At 43.6% G+C, this 20,949-nt stretch overlaps 1 long non-coding RNA gene across 1 annotated transcript; it reads left to right on the top strand.

The window, feature by feature from the left end:
• Nucleotides 1-1,498: 1,498 nt before the first annotated feature.
• Nucleotides 1,499-5,493, top strand: LOC307204489. Its single transcript, XR_013833711.1, has 3 exons — nucleotides 1,499-1,554; nucleotides 3,390-3,527; nucleotides 5,382-5,493. It is a non-coding gene; the product is annotated as an uncharacterized lncRNA (long non-coding RNA).
• Nucleotides 5,494-20,949: the final 15,456 nt, after the last annotated feature.

Below are 20,949 nucleotides of genomic sequence, written 5' to 3' on the forward strand. Positions count from 1 at the left end.
GTGAGGGTCCACTGCCAACTGAAATGGCAGGTGAGAGTGGGCCCAGGTTTTGAGGATTGGGCCCTAGGTCCCATGACTAAGCAGACCAAGGTTGGGAATAGGGAATTAACTCTGACATATCTCCAGGTCAGCTGGGGTGAGGGGTTGTTTTATGCTGGTGTTGCTCTAGGTGAATGCCCAAGACCTGCTGAATCCAAATTTTGATCCTAGTGGATCTTGAAGTTGGATTGCACTAAAAGGTAAAGGTAAAGGTACCCCTGCCCGTACGGGCCAGTCTTGACAGACTCTGGGGTTGTGCGCCCATCTCACTTAAGAGGCCAGGGGCCAGCGCTGTCCGGAGACACTTCCGGGTCACGTGGCCAGCGTGACATCGCTGCTCTGGCGAGCCAGAGCCGCACACGGAAACGCCGTTTACCTTCCCGCCGGTAAGCGGTCCCTATTTATCTACTTGCACCCGGAGGTGCTTTCGAACTGCTAGGTTGGCAGGCGCTGGGACCGAGCAGCGGGAGCGCACCCCGCCGCAGGGATTCGAACCGCCGACCTTTCGATCGGCAAGCCCTAGGCGCTGAGGCTTTAACCCACAGCGCCACCTGCGTCCCTGGATTGCACTAGAGCTGGCCTAATCAATGCCGTGGAAGTGTAGGTGGTTTTTTCACCTCCAGTTTTAAAAAAACAAGACCGGGTATATTGTTTAAGAATAAGTGAAATAGTTGGAGGAGACCCAGATGTGTTGAGGCTCAGTGTGGCAATTATTTATAGAGTTGCAATACAATCAAGGGGTCACAAAATACTTGACTTCTGTGTTTAGTAATGCTGTAAAACCATCTCCAGAGCAATAATATGACACATAATTTTAGTTCAATGACTGAACGCATTTTTGCAACATCATAAAATCATTTGATCTTTTCAGCCTGTTAATTTTACCACATATTGGAGAAAGTCCTATTACTTTATCTGAGAAGTGGTTCCTTAGTCACACTATATTAGCATCCTGTTCCTTAAAATAATATCTTCATGTATTTTTTCCTCATTGCTTAATTTTTTAAAAAATATTTTCAATTTTTAATGTGCCTTGTTAACATGCGCAAAATGTTCATAAATCAAGATTTGTGGTTTTTTTTTTTTAAAAAGTAAAAGATAAAACCAGCAGTCTGCTTATACCGTCTCAGCCTGGTAAGTACACTTAAGTCCACTGAAATCAATGAACGCAGGTGTACCTAACTGCACAGGAAGAGACTGTATACAATATTTTTTCTATATTTCTGTGGTTTTGAGCATTTCTTTAGAGTTTGGGAGCTGGATCCAGGTTAATATAGTTAAACCCCATTGATTTCAATCAGAAATAAGCACAACCAAGTTAACTTGACTCAAGTTAAGTCTGCAGTATTGTATTTTTCCATCACGTCTGTGAAGAAGTCAGTGTAAAAAATAATAATGGGACAGTTTATGTGCTGAAGCTGTCTTTATGAGAAACTATGTTAAGTTTCTTTTGTCAGTAGGAGCAACTTTACCTTGCAAAAAGCATGGAGGTTATATCTCACCTGGGGATACAATGTAAGTCCAACGGAACTGCACTGTAATATGGTACAAAGCACCTCTTTGCCACATAAGTGCCTCTATTCATTTCAATTTTGGCCCTTAAGCAGTTGTAGAAATTCAGCGTATTCAAAGCCTGGATATTTTTGGAATGCTTCCACTAAGGAAGTGGCTGTGGATTGAATTGGGTCCTGTGCTAAAACTACTGTAAGTGTGAGTTGGGAATTTATTCCATGCTACAGCTTAAACTAAGCTGATAATGCATGAGGGCAGGGAAGCTTTCCTGAACAAGGCCCAGTTATCATTTTGTGGGACCTGGGCCAAACATGGAACTTTGCCCCTTCTCCCACACACTCCCAGGGCTGGCCCAAGACATTTGCTGCACATGGCAACCCCACTCCCATCTCAACAACATCATAGTGACATACCCTCCAACTTTTCTCCAATGAAAATAGGGACACCCCATTCCATAATAATACTTTTACTATTTATACCCCACACATCTTACTGGGTAGCCCCAGCCACTCTGGGCAGCTTCCAACATATATAAAAGCATAATAAAACATTAAACATTAAACAAAACTTTCCTATACAGGATTGCTTTCAGACGGCTCAGGGGTCGCATAACTCCATACTCTTCAACATTTCTCAAATGAAAATAGGGACACCCTAAGGAAAAGTGAGGGATGCGGGTGGTGCTGTGGGTTAAACCACAGAACCTAGGACTTGCCGATCAGAAGGTTGGCGGTTCGAATCCCTGCGACGGGGTGAGCTCCCGTTGCTTGGTCCCTGCTTCTGCCAACCTAGCAGTTCTAAAGCACGTCAGAGTGCAAGTAGATAAATAGGTACCGCTCTCGCGGGAAGGTAAACGGCATTTCCGTGCGCTGCTCTGGTTCGCCAGAAGCGGCTTAGTCATGCTGGCCACATGACCTGGAAGCTGTACACCGGCTCCCTCGGCCAATAAAGCGAGATGAGTGCCGCAACCCCAGAGTCGGTCATGACTGCACCTAATGTTCAGGGTTCCCTTTACCTTTACCTTTAAGAAAAAGTGGGACATTCCAGGATCAGATCAGAAACTGGGACGGCTTCTTTAAATCAGGGACATCCCTGGAAAACAGGGACACTTGGGAGGTCTGCAGTAACCCAAGTTTGGTTACTAGGGATGGATGGATTAATCTATTTCAGTCCCATAACAGTTTTGTTACCCTTTAAGCAATCTGTGTTTTGCCCTGCAGAGTTTTTAAAGTGAAAGAAAAAACAACAACCTTAAAAAACCACCCACTTTTACAAAAAGTAGTACTTACAAGGTGGTCTTAGGGCTGCCTCTTTCTTTAAGCACGCTAAGCTGCTTAGAAGAGCTTCATGGCTATGCAGTTTTTCCAAACCCCTTTTGAAATGCATTCAGAAAGTGGCTGCACATCATAATGTGAAGCCTCTCCCAGGGAAACTGTATGGGGAAAAGATGGCTGCTGTGTTGTCTTCAGCTGCTCATGTCTTCCGCCTTTCAGCTTGGACATTTCTTTCCCCCGAACAGTTAGTCTATGTGAGGATATTCCCTAAATTACTTTGGGTTATTTCAAAGCAAGTGTTGCATCTCCACCACACCAATGCCAGTGATTTTTAGATGTGTTTCTTTTTAAATGTAAAAGCTGGGGTTCCAATCATTGTTGCTTAGGTGACCCAATTCTTCAAGAGACTGTAAGATATTTAACGATGCATTGGATGATCACAGTCACCAAGACATTTATAAATCCACTAATGCAAGGCTTTCTCTCCATAAGGCCAAAATGTTGATTAGGCACTAGTAACGAGAGCAGGTTTGTTTTTGTAAATTCAATGCCTTTCTATTCTAGACTTTGTCCATGAAGGTAGTTGCCTCTTTCGTCATGGAACGGAGAGACAGAGTCCGTTTGCCCGCGGGATTACATTGTTGGTTCCTCCTTTTTGGAGTAAACTGCAGAATATTTACAAAACGCCTCCAGCTTCCTGAGGTATGAATAAATACCAAGTAATTATTCTCGCTTAATAACAGAATTGAACTAGCTACAAATCTACAGGGTTGAAGCTGCCTGCCTTTTATGTCAGCTTATCAGTGTCAGACAGCTTGCTTTTTACACAAATGCCATCTTGCTGCCCAACCTCTGCCTGCTTTTCTTTTTTTTTACTAATTAGTAAATGAAGAGCCGGGCTTTTGTCTTTTCTCTCTCTTTTCTTTAGGAGTGTTAATCATGGCATATTGGCAGCACTGTCTTTAGCATATGCGCCACCAGGGTGCAAAGATCCATCCAGCGCCCCAAAATTTAGTTTAGCCCCCAAATTAACTTTTATTATGTTTATGTCAGACACCACGCTTACGCCTTATCTCATTTACGAAAGAACGGAGGAAAAAGAAACAAACTTTTTTATTTGCTCATTTATTTATAATACACTTATACTTAAGTATACCACATCACCGCACTTAAACTTGTAAGTATTGTTTAGGCACCTACTTAGGATAAATATCAGTCGTGTCAAAGGTGTCGCTGACCCTGCTGCCGCATAGCAGCTCAATACAATACGTAATATAATTGTCAGGGGTTCAGGAGCAGAAGCACAGGGAAGAGGGGAGATGGAGAGCGAAGGGGAAGAATCTGAGGGCAGCGTAGGAGAAGATGACAGTGGCCCGAGAGATTCCATGAGCCTCTCCAGCGAATCGGAAGATTCACAGAAGGGGGCGCCGGTGGCCAGGGCAAGGGGGGTCCCAAGGGGGACACTCCAGAAGCAAGGGACCAGCGGGGACTCCCAGAGCAGCAGTTGGAGATCAGGACCAGCTTCCCCACCTGAGCATAGTGGGGGGGAAGAGTCCCAGGTATCGGGGGTAGCGTCTCCCCCAGCAGGGAGAGAAGAGGAGTCACGGCTGACCACGCCTCCATCGGAGAGTCAGGCAGCGGAGGGGAGGTCAGGTCCGGCTAGCATCCCGGAAGAGGGAAGCAGTGACAGAAGCAGTGCAACGGTCAGGAGGAAGGTCACTGGGTTGGCGCGAGAGCCAAGTTCAAATGTACAGGAGTGTGGGACAGCAGAGAATGAGGATTGGGAACCGGATCCTAAAGCCCACCGGAGGCAGGGGGAGGAGCTAAGCGACTCAGCGTCAGAGGAGTCCAGAAAGGGGAATGCCCCAGCGGGCAGGAGGACCCAGAGGAGAAGAGAGCAGCGTAAAAGGTGGAGCAGGGCTAGGATCTTAAACTGGTGTCAGAGGGGAGGAGATTCAGACGGGACTTCGCCGGTCTAGGGTTTAAGACGTAGAGCTACGCGCTGCGGCTTTGAAATGGAAACTGAACCTCAATAAAGACTTTTGTACATAACGACAGCCTGGCGTTGGTCCTCTGTGAGCTGGGACCTAGGGGCAGCTCTGACAATAATATTTTGATCTAAGAGTTAATATCGCATCACGGTGCCATTGTGAATGACAAGCGCCGTCGTTGAGTCTGACAAGCACCCTCGTCTTTGGTAAATGAGTGCACAAAGTCTAAAGTCCTTTAGTGAAACAGTAGGTATACATTTTGGTAATACCTAGGTATATATGTATTTTGTTTTTCTAGCTTGATCAAAATTATTTATTATTTCATAACAGGTAGATAGTTAAGAGCTTCAGTGCCAGGCACAGGGCACCCTCCAGAATTCGGCGCCTGGGTGCCCTGCACCCCTTGCACCTCCGGGTGAAGACGGCCCTGCTATGGTTTCCTGCTTTTTCCTGCTACTTCTCTTGGTTCATTCTACAACAAATGGGAAAACAGCTATTAATAGCACCGTGTTCAAGGTTTGTGCAATCAGTATTGTGAAGCTCTGTCATCCTTCTCTCACTCTAGTTCTCCAGTGGAGATCTTTGGCTCCTGATGAAGCACAGGACCTTGAAATGACAAACTGGGGGAAAAGGGCTTCGGATGTGTCTTTGCTTCTCAGGCTCTGTGGGGGAGGGGGGGAGTCATAAGGGGAAAACGACCTTTCATACATAAGTTTTCTTTTTCATTTGATAAATTTAAATTGTTTGTAGTGGCAGGTTTTGGAGGATATTGTCTTCAGAATATGCTCTTCCTCTTCTGCGTATTAGTTGCTTGTTATTTAAAAGGTCTTCAGGAGACTTATACTCACAAACATAAAAATAAATACATTATACCATTAAAATTCACACAAAACACCCATCTATCCATCTAACTCTCTGCTACACTGGGATAGCTCTGTTGGTAGAGCTCTTAATCTCAGGATCGTGGGTTTGAGTCCTACATTGGGCAAAATATTCCTGCATTGTAGGGGGCTGGACTAGATGGCCCTTGTGGTTTCTTCCAACTCTATGATTTTATGTCTATGACTTATCTATCCATACAACCTCTCTCCCCAGTAGCAGCCACAGGAAGCTTTGGCAGCACACTAATAGCAGAACAAAAGCAGCTCAGTCCACCAAAAGCCTACGGAGAAAAAGGCAATTCTTTACCTGGTGCTGAAATACTGATAGCAAAGGTGCCAGGCTGACCTTGCTGGGGAGATTCCACAGATGGGGATTCACAAGGCTCTCTCCCTTGTCATCACCCTCTGAGCCTCCCTCAGATAAGGGACCTGGGAAAAGGCCTCAAATGAAGATTTAAGGACTCAAAAAGAGAGTTCCAGAAGATACTGGGGTCCTGAACCATCAAGAACTCCCAGGCTTATTCAGCTTCCCCTCTGTGCCAGATTTTATAAGTCCTGAGGAGCAAGGATCTAAAACACAAGTGGTTGCGCAAACCTGGCCAAATATTTTGTCCATACCCATAAGGATACAATAACTGAAACTCATCTATTGACTTTGGACAAGAAAGCACTCTAGACATCTCCCCAGGATCATCACCACCAATGATGGGAGTCCAACCCTGCCATTTTTAATTTGAACCAGACATTGAACCTTCCAAGGGAAAAAGAGACCAAGGGCATCCTTATAAGTGCTCATTGACTCCCATGTTTCAAAGCTCCACAGATGTGCATTTGAGAATGTGTCTGTCATGATAATGTCCACTCTCAGACTCTTAGCCACCAAACTAATGAATGGGGAGCCTACAGCCTTTCTGATATTGTTGGGACTCTACTTCCCACCAGGCCCACCCTGCATGGCTAATGGTCAGGCGTGATGGGTGTTGGAGTCCATCTGAAGAGTAATATGTTAGTGAGAGATGGGTTAAGTAACTCCTTTTTGAAGCCAGTTTGCACTGCAATGGGAGTCAGGAAAGCTTTTCACTAGCTCCACCTGGTGAGAATTCTGCCATTCCACCTTCTGGGTTTGTCAGATGCTATTTTTCCAGTTTTCTCAGAATCTCAGGAAGGCATTGCCTGTGCGAGAATATGAGCAGTACCCTAGAACACTGAACTTACCCAGTGAGAATTTATGTCTGAATGTCTGGCAAGGATTTTCATGGCATTTTATACTACCCCTGTGCTCTGGTTTCTAGTCTGATCTTCTCTGCACCCAGTTGTGCTCCTACTTCCTTCACTTTAGTCCTGTCTCCACAATAATCAGTTGCACATGAAGATAACAAGAGGTTGATGAGAACAGTCTAAACAACAGCTTATCAATTTTGCTTCCCGAGAGTGTTTTTGTCTTCTTTTGTCTGGGTATCTACATCTTTCTCACTCCCAGAGGAGGAACCTTCGGAGAAGTCTAGAGCGGAAAAGGTTAACAAGCTTTTCGCCCTCCCTCACCAGCAACAAAATGTCTGGAGCCGGTCCTGTGTCACAGTCAAAACATGGTGTTATTTATCTGCAGTATTTTCTTTTCACGGTGGCTCAGTCAAAGACTTTCAAAGTTATCAAAACAATACAGAAGCACATTTTCTTATTATTCAAGACAGGAGATTAATGTTGGGAACTGGGTGGGTGGGGCACAATTCTACCCCTACAATTGTAATGCCAAGAAAAATGTTGCATGGATTTATTTACATTAGCAACTTCGGGAGCTGGAGTGAGAATCTGCTATGCATGCCAACTATCTGCTGAGATGTAAGTACAGTGGTACCTTGGGTTAAGTACTTAATTTGTTCTGGAGGTCCATTCTTAACCTGAAACTGTTCTTAACCTGAAGCACCACTTTAGCTAATGGGGCCTCCTGCTGCCACTGGAGCACAATTTCTGTTCCCATCCTGAAGCAAAGTTCTTAACCCGAGGTACTATTTTTGGGTTAGCGGAGTCTGTAACCTGAACCGTATGTAACCTGAAGCTATGTAACCCAAGGTACCACTGTAGCTTAAATGTGACTGTGTACCATTGCCTCTGCAAGCTGACAGGCTAAGAACCATCCAACAATGCGAATGAAAAGCATTTCCCCTTATTTTTCAACTTGAGTCAATTTTCTGAATGCATGTCTTTGATCTCAAATTAATCATTGAGCATCTATCCAGTTGCACCTTGTTCTTCAATTGCTGCTCTGGAAAATACCTTAAGGAGGATCATACAGGCATGTGATTAAAAAATAAAACTGAGGGCCGAACCTAAAGTCTGTGATAGTATGGGAGCTCAATAATGGTTTTGCAGGGTTAGCTCCTTGCCTTCTTATACAGATTGGCAGTGAATGATACATGGGCACCTGCACTGTGGTATGGCAGAAGAGGGGGTGTGCTGGAGGTTTTAGTCCAGCTTTACCTGCTGTTGGGATGCATCCAAGGAAACAGGGGCAATTTGCAAGCCCCCGGCTGGCTCCAGCCCACTGGCCGCTAAGCTGGGTGATCTCCAGTCCTTGGAGCTGCGTCAGTGACCCCAGCTTCAGAAGCTGGAGGATGCTCTAATCAGCAGAGTGAACACTACGTAACAGAAGTGGCAGGAGACGGCTGTGTGAGCATTTTTACAAGCAGTTTATTCAGCATTTGTTGTTGTTTAGTCGTTTAGTCGTGTCCGACTCTTCGTGACCCCATGGACCAGAGAACGCCAGGCACTCCTGTCCTCCACTGCCCCCCGCAGCTTGGTCAGACTCATGCTGGTAACCTCGAAAACACTATCCAACCATCTCGTCCTCTGTCGCCCCCTTCTCCTTGTGCCCTCCATCTTTCCCAACATCAGGGTCTTCTCCAGGGAGTCTTCTCTTCTCATGAGGTGGCCAAAGTACTGGAGCCTCAGCTTCACAATCTGTCCTTCCAGTGAGCACTCAGGGCTGATTTCCTTCAGAATGGAGAGGTTTGATCTTCTTGCAGTCTCTTATTCAGCATACAGCAGGACAAAGAAAAACATGTCTTCTCCCTTTCGTGTCCAAAAGCAAGCGGCATAAGCAATAGCTATACACAAAACGGAAGTTCCCAGCAAGCTGTGCTGGAGTGTAAACAAACATGCGACATAGAGCAATCCACACATCTTTTCTTAAGGTGGAACGGAATATTCTAACACCTGCTCCCCTGGCCAATGGATGCAAAGCAATCTGTTAACCCTCTACAGCAGAGTGTGTTAATCAGAATCCTTATCTTGCCCTACATCCCCCTACTTTCAGTCAAGATAGTGTTGGAAGTTCAACAGCAGGCATCATTGTTTGTAACTCAAGGGTTAATTCTGTTAATGTCAACTAGCCAGCTAGTAGAAATGCTGCTTAGCAACTGAGCAGTATACCTCTTTGCTGAGGTATCACATGCCCTGATTGGCTGTTTGTTCTGAGGAAGTTTTCCCCCTCTGTATGTTTGGTTGTATGTCTCCCTGCTATGTATAGGGCCTGACATAAGAAAGGTAAAACCCCTCTGTTCCTTTCTCCTCAAATTCTACATGGTGTTTTATCAATACTTTTCTCTCTCTCTCTTGACTTCATCTGTGTTATCGGTGACTTCGCTAGCAGACAAAACAGAACTTACGCAGTTAACTCTAAGTTGTAACAATGCAGCCAGTCACTAATGACTGAAGTATCCATCATGCAGACTGAGGTGGTAGCTGCTTGAAGTTGGGGCAATAATAACATACCTTCAACATTTCTCTGATGAAAATAGGAACATCCTAAGGAAATGTGGGACATTCTGGGATGGGATCAAATCAGAAACTGCGAAGCTTCTGTAAATACAACCACTGAGAACTTGGTGAGAAAATGGCCGTATATAATTTATGCAACTGTTCTTTGTGTGTGTATGTGTATGTGTTTACATACTGTGAAGTTTTTAAAGGCCTTTCAAAATTTACATTGAAACTATAAGAAATACAACGAGCTAAAATATAAACCAAAACTCAGATCCAGAGGGGGAAATTTTCTGCTCACTTAAGCCAGCAATTATTAATAGCATCCACCTCTGATGTTGCTGTACAACTAAGGGATTTCTCAGTCAGAGCCAATCTGATTTGGGAAAGATTCTTACAATGTATTCAAGGCCAGATTTAATTCTCTTGTTATCTACAGGAGTTTTGCCATACATCTTGAACGGGTCGATGATTCTGTGGTGGCTTATTTTGTTAACAGCAGATATCAGCCAGCCAATCAAGAATTCTACACTCAGCTATAGACTTTTTTTTTAAAAAGGACCCTACATTACAAATCCTTTGCATTTGTGATTGCCAGTGTAAATTAAGATGGGAAACCAGTTCCGTATTGAACAAACTGTACCAAAGAAGTTGAAAACACCATGAAACCACAAATAAACTGCAACATGGCATGGCACAAAAATATTGGGCAGGATCCAGCCAAAACTAACCATATTTAAATGCCACTTGATTAAGGCTGGGTAAACACTTACGTATTTGCAGCACAGTGAAGTAGTGCTTCTCCATTCAGAACCATTCCTGCTTGTCTTGAACATGCTGCTTTCTATCTAGATTGATTTTAGATCCCACACCCATACTTGATACACATTGAAAACCTTTCCTTTGAATAGTTTAACCACACCTTTTGCTAGATTTGCAGTCAGATGTCATTTTGGTATTATGAGATGGTTGAAGAGAGGATATCTGTCATCTTCAAGGTGGCTACAATTTTCAGGATGGTTTCATGGCACCTGCACTGATTCCTTTTCACCAATAAACAAACAAACAAACAAATTTGTTCAGCAGCACCTTAGAGACCAACTAAGTTTTCGTGTGCATGCACACTTCTTCAGATACACCAGATACTTCAGATACTCTTTTGACCAAGAGCCTCACAGATGCCTCAATCAATCAATCAAATCAAATCAAGCTGGCACTAACTTGTAAGAGGCAGCATGCAGGCTTTCGCCTAGTAAGGTTCCCATTCACATTTTGATGAACATGACATTGTTTGTACCAACACAGGCTGGAGCATCCTGCATTTGCTTTGCCCTAACTAAGCTAACCTGTTCCTGATTGCATCCTGCAATTTATTGTGAAAAACAGTGTATGCCCATTCTCTCTGTTGCTTTCACACACACCTGGGAATGTGTTTTTTTGTGTGATGTTCTCTCAACAGAACTGATGAAACTAATCCACCAGTCCATTTCAAAGTAAAAAGAACAATAATGAACTGCCTCAGGCTAGCTAAACTTACCCAATCCATTAGCATTTAACATGCTGGTACTGCTTGGCTGCTATAAAATGTTTTCATATCGTTGACAATTGAAGAGAGGGTTACACCTTGTTTCCTAGCTTTAAAAATAACAGTCTGGGACATAGCTTAGAAGGTCAAGGTACCCGTCTCAAAACGTTATAAGTGCCTTTCCAGTTGCTGTTTAAATTGTATGTTTATGATGCTGATCCTGAAAAAAATTGCACACACCTACTGATGTTTTCTAGAACTTCAGTGGAACTTTTCATGATGAGAAACGGATGTGGAACTTATTGCTGGACCAGAGCTAGAGATTCCAGTTAGCTAACTATCTGCTAGAACTTGGACCAAATGTGAATTTGAAAGCTTTTTAAAAAGAAGAAAGGGTTTGACAGGAACGCAGCCTGCACCAGGGCCTGATGACCTAATTAAGGTCTGCAAAATGTTGCAATGACCACTTTAAGAAGGTAAAGGACTCCTGACAGTTAAGTCCAGTTGTGAACGACTCTGAGGTTGCAGCGCTCATCTTGCTTTACTGGCCGAGGGAGCAGACGTTTGTCCGTAGACAGTTTTTCCGGGTCATGTGGCTAGCATGACTAAGCTGCTTCTGACAAAACCAGAGCAGCGCACGGAAACACCGTTTACCTTCCTGCCGGAGTGGTACCTATTTATCTACTTGCACTTGACGTGCTTTCGAACTGCTAGGTTGGCAGGAGCAGGGACCAAGCAGCAGGAGCTCACCCTGTCGCGGGGATTTGAACCGCCGACCTTCCGATCGGCAAGCCCTAGGCTCTGTGGTTTAGATCACAGTGCCACCCGCATCTCACAAAGACCACTTAGTGGGATACTATGAAACTGCACAAGAATGTAGCCTTGCTACAGAGTGGGCAGGCATTCTAAGGGAGGGCACCCTTGTTTACTTGCTTTAAATATATATATAGCTTAGTATCGCCATATAAACACCCCCCCCCCCAAATGCTCAGCAACTGTGTCTGGATCTTTACTTCTTGAAATATGGCAGCCCTAATCCAACTTAGATATGCTCTGCAGTTGTGGATTGCTGAAATGCAATGCTTCGAAAAAATCAACAACAAGCTTTTCCAGGATTCCTTACAGATCAGTTAAGAAAAAGAGCCAAGACAGGAAAAATCTAAAAACAATGTGGGTAAAGACTAGCAGCATAAAGCCAATAACTAGGGTTTGAAAATTCACATTTAAAATACTTGGGGAAAGGATAGAAATGATATAAGAGTAGGTACCCAGGGAGTCTCTTGTGGGAGAGCATTCCACAGAAAATGGGGCACCTTCACCAAGAAGGTTATCTACTTGACTAGCTGCTACATCTCAGAAGGCAGTAATCCCTGGAGGACGGCATCTGAAGATGATCTCAGACCACTGGTGGACTTTTGTGGAGATACACAATTCTTTGAGTAATCTAATCCCAAGCTGTGAAGGGCTTTAAAGGTAACTACCAGCACCTTAAATCAGAGATGGGGAACATGTGTCCCTCCAGGTGTTTTTGGACTCCCAACAACTCCCATCAACCCCAGCCAGTGGTTGTACCTTGGAATTATTTATCACCATGCGTTCCCTGCACATCACCTGAAAAGACTCCAAGTTAAAAGTTCTAAGTCATTGGAAGGAAATATGATTTCTGCACCTCTTCCCATTAATCTTACATCTTAATATAGAATGTTATCACCATCTTGGTCCTAGAAAATGAGAGATACAGTTGACGTAACATCTTTAATTAACCTTTCCTGCATTATGCCTCATTAATCTTGTATCAAGGCACACATTCTTAAAGGGCACTGTCAGAAAAGTACCTAATTATAAAGCTTGAAGATATGCTCCTTCAAATGGTACTTCTCTAAAATTAAAAATGATACAGAAACAACACTTCCTCCACCCAAATAAACCTGTCATGTGAGCAGAGTTCATGTAGCGAGCATATAATGAAGAGCAGTCTGTGTGTTCTGACAGCATAGCATCTCACATGTCTTTTGTCAGCTGATATTCGAAAGGTGGTTAAAATGTAGACTTATTTTGTCAAGAGAGGTTTTGAGCCAATTAATAACTGACATACCTTTTCTTGGACAAGAATGATTTGGCTGAGAAATGCTATAGGAACAGCAAAGATCTCAGAGAGCAATAGTGGAAGCTGGAACACCTGGTGGATTGGGGAGAGGGCTCTGAAGGACACCTTCCCTCAGTCCGCTGCTCCTTTGCCATTGCTATCTTCCAGAGTAGCAGAGCCAGGAGCCACATAGCACTGTGGTTTGGTACAATCCACAGTGCCTGGTACTCTAGGCCTGTTATTGTGAAAGCAATATCATTTACCCATAAATCTGACTTTATTATTATGAGCTGCTGTGAGATCCATAATTGCATCAAATGTCAGTGTACAAATATTGTAAAGTACTTGTGGAGAGTATTACTGGTGGGTTGCAAAAGTAACCTGAATATATGGGAAATTATCTAGCAAATGAAAGACTTGCCATCTACTGTTTTTTTATATTCACAAAGGAATTTATATTTTAACATTGTGGGCTGTTTTAGATGAGCCACTGTGAGCCTTCGGCTTGCTCCTTCCCCTTCTTCCTCCTTTGTGCATGAAAGAAAGCGAGTGAAAGTGTTGACGATGGGATGTCAATTTAGATTTATGTCAGTGTTTCAGTCTTCAGTTCTCCACATTCCCACATCACTTTGTGATTCATCAGCATTTCAGAGCGATTTTCTCCAAATATACACATTTTCCTGTAATATATACATTTCTGCAAAACAATTTCTACTAATATAATAGATGAGCAGGAAGTACAGTACCTGGCACTGCCTGGGAATTCGAAGAAACAACAACAGCAGCAGCAACAACAACAAACAGTGGTTTTTAAATGGATAGTGTAATTTGAGAAGTTTAGGGCTGGGCACAAACACAAACACATACCCCAGCCCAGGGCACTGACCTGACCCAGGGAGCACCAGGCCCAACCCCAAATCAGTTTTTTTTGTGTGTGTCTGTGTGTAACTAATGCTTAATTAGACTTAACTTGGTCCATCACCCTGATTTAAAATGGTGCCGGGCATCCAAACATTGACAAAAACTGCTGCCTCCACTTTAGGAAACCCTGTGCCAAGTCTGGTGATATCTTCAGAGGCATCTAAATAGGTGTAGGATGGAAACATCCTGCCAAATTTGGCAAAGACCAGCATAGGCAGACCTTGGTAATATGCCATCCTGTGCAAGGCCAATATTTGATGCCTTTCCCCTTAGCCCTTGTGGTGCCAGCTTAAACCAGGCTTCAGGAAGGAGGTGCAAGGATCTGGCAGGGTCCCAGACCCCTCCCACCTCCTTCCAAAAGCCTGGTAGGCACTTGCCCAGCTTTGGAAAGGAGGAAGGAGTCGTCTAGGACTCTGTAAGAGCCCTCCCTGAAGATGGGCAAACGCTTACCAGGCTTTGAGAAGGTGTCCTTCTTGGCTGCACTGCACAACCAGTGCAGCTGTATCACTTGCACTGTCTTAAATCCGCCTCTGAGACTAGCCTGAACATGGCAGATTTCCATGTTCCTATATTCCTAAAAATAGGACGCTACTGTTCACACAAAACAGCTTTCACTGGTCTCCACTTGTGGGTGGAAGAGAGGGGAGAAGAAGTGTGTGAGTCTGAGGCACATTCTCATAACCCGTGCTCAATAATTGACACCATTGCTCTGAGCATTCTGACTCCCTCCTACATTTTCTTAGTGATTCCCAATGAGCTAAATGTTTGATAGACAGCAGATAGGAAAGATGCATTCTATGTGCTTTCTGTACGTCAAGTTATCACTTTCATATTTAACTAGAATCCTCAGACTGTGAATCTAACTCTGTTGTATTATTTATCACCACTTTCTTTGACAAAAACAAAGCATGCCCTATATATTCTACTGTTTGGAACATTTTGTTTTCCAGGCTGCTTTTTGAAGACCAGAAGCCTAGTCCTAATGTTTCCTGTGCCAACACATAATTAAAAAACAACACAACTGGTGGTTGTATTTGGGGGGCAAGAAGGAATTTGCCTACAAACAAACTGGGCCTGTTTGAGATTTTTGCCTTCCTCATAGCAGTTGTCACAACTTTCAGCTGAAAAGGCATTGGGTTGACTCCTTAGTCGATTACCGGGCTGTGTATATGAGATGGTGCATCTCCCCAACTTGAGCAGCTGCGATATCTCAGGCTACCCTAGTAAGAGGACTGGGTGGAAGATTCTGTCCCGAAGCCCAAATGTGGAGGCAGATGGGCCATAGAACTTCCATTGACAGCCTGGAGGGCCAGCTTCATTGACCTGCATCTTGAGATGACCCTTAATACCAGAGGTTTACACTTTTTGAAATATGGCAACCCTAACTTGGATTAACTAACTAACTAACTAACTAACTAACTAACTAACTAACTAGGATTAACTAACTAACTAACTAACTAACAAGGGATGCGGGTAGCACTGTGGGTTAAACCACAGAGCCTAGGACTTGCTGATCAGAAGGTTGGCGGTTCGAATCCCTGTGACAGGGTGAGCTCCCGTTGCTCGGTCCCTGCTCCTGCGAACCTAGTAGTTTGAAAGCACAAAGTGCAAGTAGATAAATGGTACCGCTCTGGCGGGAAGGTAAACGAGGTTTCCATGTGCTCCTCTGGTTCGCCAGAAGTGGCTTAGTCATGCTGGCCACATGACCCGGAAGCTGTACGCCGGCTCCCTTGGACAATAAAGCAAGATGAATGCCGCAACCCCAGAGTCGGCCATGACTGGACCTAATGGTCAGGGGTCTCTTTACCTTTACCTAACTTGGAGAAGATCCCTAACTTGGCAGAGAGAGAGAGAGAGAGAGAGAGAGAGAGAGAGAGAGAGAGAGAGAGAAGAGACCTGAAATACAAGACAAACTGTCACAATACAGGACGTAGCATTTTACATTGAAATACAGGGCAATCCTGTATTATATAGGACAGATAGCAACCCTAGCATGGGCCTGCAATGAAGTCAGCTGCCATGGACTGACTGGGTGCCAAGGAATGGTGGGAGGCACCAGCTGGGGACCCCCCAGGGGAAGAATGCTCAGAGCCAGAGGACTGGCGATTGGACGATGACAAGTGGTCAGAGGGAGGAGCGAGAGCAGACTGGGAAGAGGAGGTGTCAGGAGCTGAAGAAGTAACAGGGTTTAGTGAGCAGGAAGAGGCTGTGGTAGAGGGGAATCCAAGCTCAGCAGCAGAAGCAAAAGGTGTGTGTGTCAAGAGGCAGAGATGAAGCAGGCTGCTGAAGAAGCCAGGGAGTCTTCCCCGCTTGCTGTGACCATCTCCCCTCCTCCCTGGTCTCCCAGAACACAGAGATGAATGAAGAGGGTAGAGCAAAGAGAGACAAGACAAAGGAGTCTCAGATTACTGGGAAAGGAACCGGGGGAGAAGCCTTAGAGAGAGGTGGGAAGATGGGGACCTTCAGTCCTCACAACTGCCCCATTGAGGCAACACCTCATGGGAAGAGTTGCTGTGATCACTAGGCCTGTGCTGTTTTGGCTTCTTTTAATGAAGAGCTCAAGAAGTTCACTCTTTATTCAAAGAAACCAAACCATGGTGTTTTATTGCTGACCTTCCCCCATCTCCTGCTCCTGACATCAGCTTAGGAAAAATGTGCTTTTTCTGGCATATGCTTTTTTCTTGCCTAGATTCTAGACCCTATCAATTTTAACCCACGCACTTGAGTTCAGCTGGGTCATGCATCTTTGAGGGAACAAGCTGAAGAGGCATCTACCTATATGTGTTTTACTTCTTCTCTGTCTGTTCTCTCTCAAAAACAGGCTTTCATCTGTGAATTGAATGGTCTATTCTGGACCCTGAGTATGATGATTCATTTGTCAAATATTCAGCTGGGTTATGGCAACTTGTATTTCTCTCTCAACATTGAGTTTATTCCCCCTAAAAAGAAAATGAGAGCTTTGTGTAATACAAATTAAACCGAATACATGGAGAAAGCAGCTTAATTGGCAGGGAGAGCAGAAGGTTTTGAGGGCCAGCTGTGCCCCCTGCTCCAGTCATATGTGGGCCTTGATAGGTGCTTCTTTATACTGACACCTGATGCCAACCCAGACTCCGATTGAAAGAAGAACCAGCAAAGCACCTTGGGGATATTTGCAGCAAAACTGTGTTGGAACAGAGATTCTGACCAAGAAGTGCAGGCTCAGCAAAGCAGGTGCAAATGGGAATTAATTACCCTGGACTAAAAATGTGCAAAAGTAAATAAAAAGTGACCCAGTGTGTAAACTTCCATTGCAATTACACTTTCCAGTCACAGATTCAATGACAGCGAGAATGAACATCTTTTTCTCAACATTGTGAGGGCCTAAACAAATGTGTCAGAGTTTACACAGAGATTAAATCTCCAAATAAAAAAAATGAATGTGTGAACCCTGAGACAAATGTACCTCCAAAAATTAATACCACCAATTTGTTACCAGCCCACTAACCATTCGTTTGTGTAGCCAAGGCTGTTTATAATGGCAAGTAAGGTTTTTAATTAAGCCATCAGGTTACAATGCTCTTTGGACTATTCGACCCAGTAGGCATCTTATAATAATGAATGTCTTAATTTATTAATAACACCTTTGCATTTGACTGTAGTAATTGCAGTAACCTTTCCTTTTAACTCCAGTCTTATTGTAATATAATAGGTTTCTCTGGGTGAAAGATATAATAAGTGCCATTAACTTCCCGTGAAGTGGAAAGTTGATGTGTCACTCAACAGCCTGTTTAAAGGAAAGCAAATAGACAGGAGCATTCGATTTAAAATGTTATGTCCATATCACTCTTCTGAGATCAATAATTTCTTTGAAGATCTGTGTGACTCTCCCATTCATCAGGAATCTCATTTTTTAGATGACTAGAATGTACATTGCTCTTAAGTGAAAGCAAATATTAACATTACTTTGGCATTTCTTTGAAAACAGCCCGTTTTAGAGAATAATGAATCTTATCTTATTTTTTTGCTTTGTGACCTTTTCCATACTTTGCTAATAGGACTCAGCCCCTTTCATTGAGTAATTGGTGTGAAGACAGCCCCCATCACTGAATATATTGGCACAAGGGCATAATGAGGTGTGGGTGTATACCATCAGGGATGGGGCACGTGTGGCCTGCCAGAGGTTCCTGGACTACAATGCCATCATCCCTGACCATTGGCCATGCAGTCCATCTGTGGCTGATGGGAGCTGGGATCTAACAACATGGGGGATGGGGAAACAGGTTCTCCATCCCTGACATAAAGGGCTTATTATATATATGAGAATGTGGCAAAAAATAAATGGAAGGCCACCTTCTGCTCCCCCAAATCTGGAGCTCTAACATGTATTGTAGTTACAGGTCTTCAACCACCTCACCTGCCAAATAATCGCAACAAAAATGTAGCCCCTAGTCTTTAGCTGCAGACGACCTTCTTTAGCTATAGTCTCACCCCTTCCTGGGCAACTCAAATCCTGGTCTTTGGATGATTTTTATTCAGTGGGTTATATTCAGTTAAGAAGGTGGTGGAGGGAAAATCCTCCTTTTCCTCCTCATCACTCAACTCTAAATTTTGCACCATGTGAGATGTGCACTTCCTGAATAATTCTAAATATACTGTTATACTCCAGCCCCAACCTCTGCTGAGCGGTAGCATTCTAGGGGCTCCCAGAGCTGTTTCCGTAAGAAAATCAAGGCCCAGCGGTCTGCAGTGTCATAGAAATGTGGCTTATTCACACATACAGTGATACCTCGGGTTACATACGCTTCAGGTCACAGACTCCACTAACCCAGAACTAGTACCTCAGGTTATGAACTTTGCTTCAGGATGAGAACAGAAATCGTGCTCTGGCGGCACGGCAGAGCAGGAGGCCCCATTAGCTAAAGTGGTGCTTCAGGTTAAGAACAGTTTCAGGTTAAGAACGGACCTCTGGAATGAATTAAGTACTTAACCTGAGTACCACTGTATTTACACCTGGAAGCCTTCAGTGGAGTGGGTGCAGAACATTACACCTCAAGAGCTTCTCTCGTTGTTCCCCTCATGGCTTCAGCAAGCTCAGGTCCAAAGTGGCAGCCGATCATGACCCCTGGTCTCTCAGTGCAGCCTCCTCCAACCAGTGCTGGATGGAGTTCTCCCTACACCCTCCTCCTCCTTCCCAGCAGCCTTTGAAGAAAACAACTCCCCTTCTGCTTCTATTTTTTTAAAAAAAATGATATTTATTCAAAATTTCAAAAAATACAAGAAGATACAAAAATACAACAACAACAACAAAAAAACAACAACAGAAAAAAGAATAAAAACATAGATAACAAAGAAAAATATAAATCCAAATTACATCCTTTCATTTACTTATTTCTTGGACCTCCTCACACCTCCCTTTTTGTATTCTATCTTAATTCATTATTTCAGGAAATTCTTCCCATACTACACAATTTTTATTTAAATAATTTGTCTTAACAATCTCTCTCTTTTCCGTTAACTCAACATATCCTTTCCAACTTTTACTATATTCTGTTGTTCAATTTACCGTTGATTTCTTTAACCTTGTCTTACCTTAAAAACCATAAAATTTCAAAATTTAAACCATATTTATACATAACTCCTTCAAACCTTCTGCTTCTAGCATCCCCCCCATCACTCTGGCAACCTTTGTTTCAAAAGCCTTCTGCAAATGGCACCTTTTCGGTGACATCCTGGCAGCCTCTCCTTTTCTTGTCCAATGTGGGATGGACACAGCCAAAGGGAGAGTCTGTTTTTCAATGAAGATTGCTTGAAAAAATGGGGTGGGGGGTGGGAATTGCCAGCCATAGGCAATCCAGGTACTGTGAATTCAAAGAGCATAATCTACCTCACCTGACTTACGAAGCAGTCACGTAAAATACTCTGATTGTTGCCCGATCTCTACAGCAGTTGTTTACCCTAGAGTCTAAGCAGGCCTTAAAATGGTGATTGCATTGTTATGCTAAGCAGTTTAATTAGAGTTGTTGTGGCGGATATGTGCAGAATATATCTGTATGTGTATCGCAAATCTCTTTAAGTGGGATGTGAACTCATAAAAGGACAATTTAATTTTAGATGGCAAATGTGGTGTTCTTAATGGGGGGGGGGGCACCCAGGCTGCAATGAATATTCATTGTTACACCGTTATGATTTGCCAAGCACAAAGTTCACCGTGAAGTAGCAAAATCTTTTCTCCCCACACCCTGCAGAAAAGGTTGAAGACTGCCTGGAGCCAGGTCTGCTCAGTATTATGATTATGAATTATTTAAGGTCAATTCTGCATGTTTAATCACTCGCATCAATGAAAGAACTGAACTTTTTTTGGCAGACTTGTCCCTCCTCCCTGGCCTTTATAACAATGCATTTAAATGATCAACATTTGAAAATTTCTCTACCATAAATGCACCCTGCTCTTCTGCTTTATGTCTGAGCTGTAAGCCAGGAGAGTCTTTAAAAAAAGTTTTTGTTTGCCTAGAAATCAACAGCAGCTTTGCCACTAGATTCCTTGATGCTGCCTATGCACAGGCAAAGTGTTGAAATTCAAGCTGTCAGGTAGAAACCACAGTAAATTGCTGCATATAGCAGGGGGCTGGACATCACTGCTTATTGTAGGGTAACCAGCCTCATATAGCCAGCAGGCTTGAGTCTAATTGGTGTATGAAAGAGTTAAAACCATAGAGTAAGCTGTCCTTCCAGGCCTAACCTAAACCTTTGTTATTCCTCTCTACATGAGGAATTCGGTTTGTAAGGATCTCCAAGCTGGTTGCTGCAGTGCATGGCTTTAACCAGCCTCTTGTTTCTGACCAAAATGGAGTTCAAAACTAGTGTTTTTCTATAACAATAATTAATAAACTTTTACCTTTTGTAACAAAGCAACATTTTGACTACCTGTGCATTTTTTTCTGATTGCTGTATGGAAAAGCACATGAATTTGACTTTGGAA

Source organism: Podarcis cretensis, assembly GCF_951804945.1.
Source record: "Podarcis cretensis genome assembly, chromosome: 1".
In the NCBI taxonomy this organism is placed as follows: domain Eukaryota; kingdom Metazoa; phylum Chordata; class Lepidosauria; order Squamata; family Lacertidae; genus Podarcis; species Podarcis cretensis.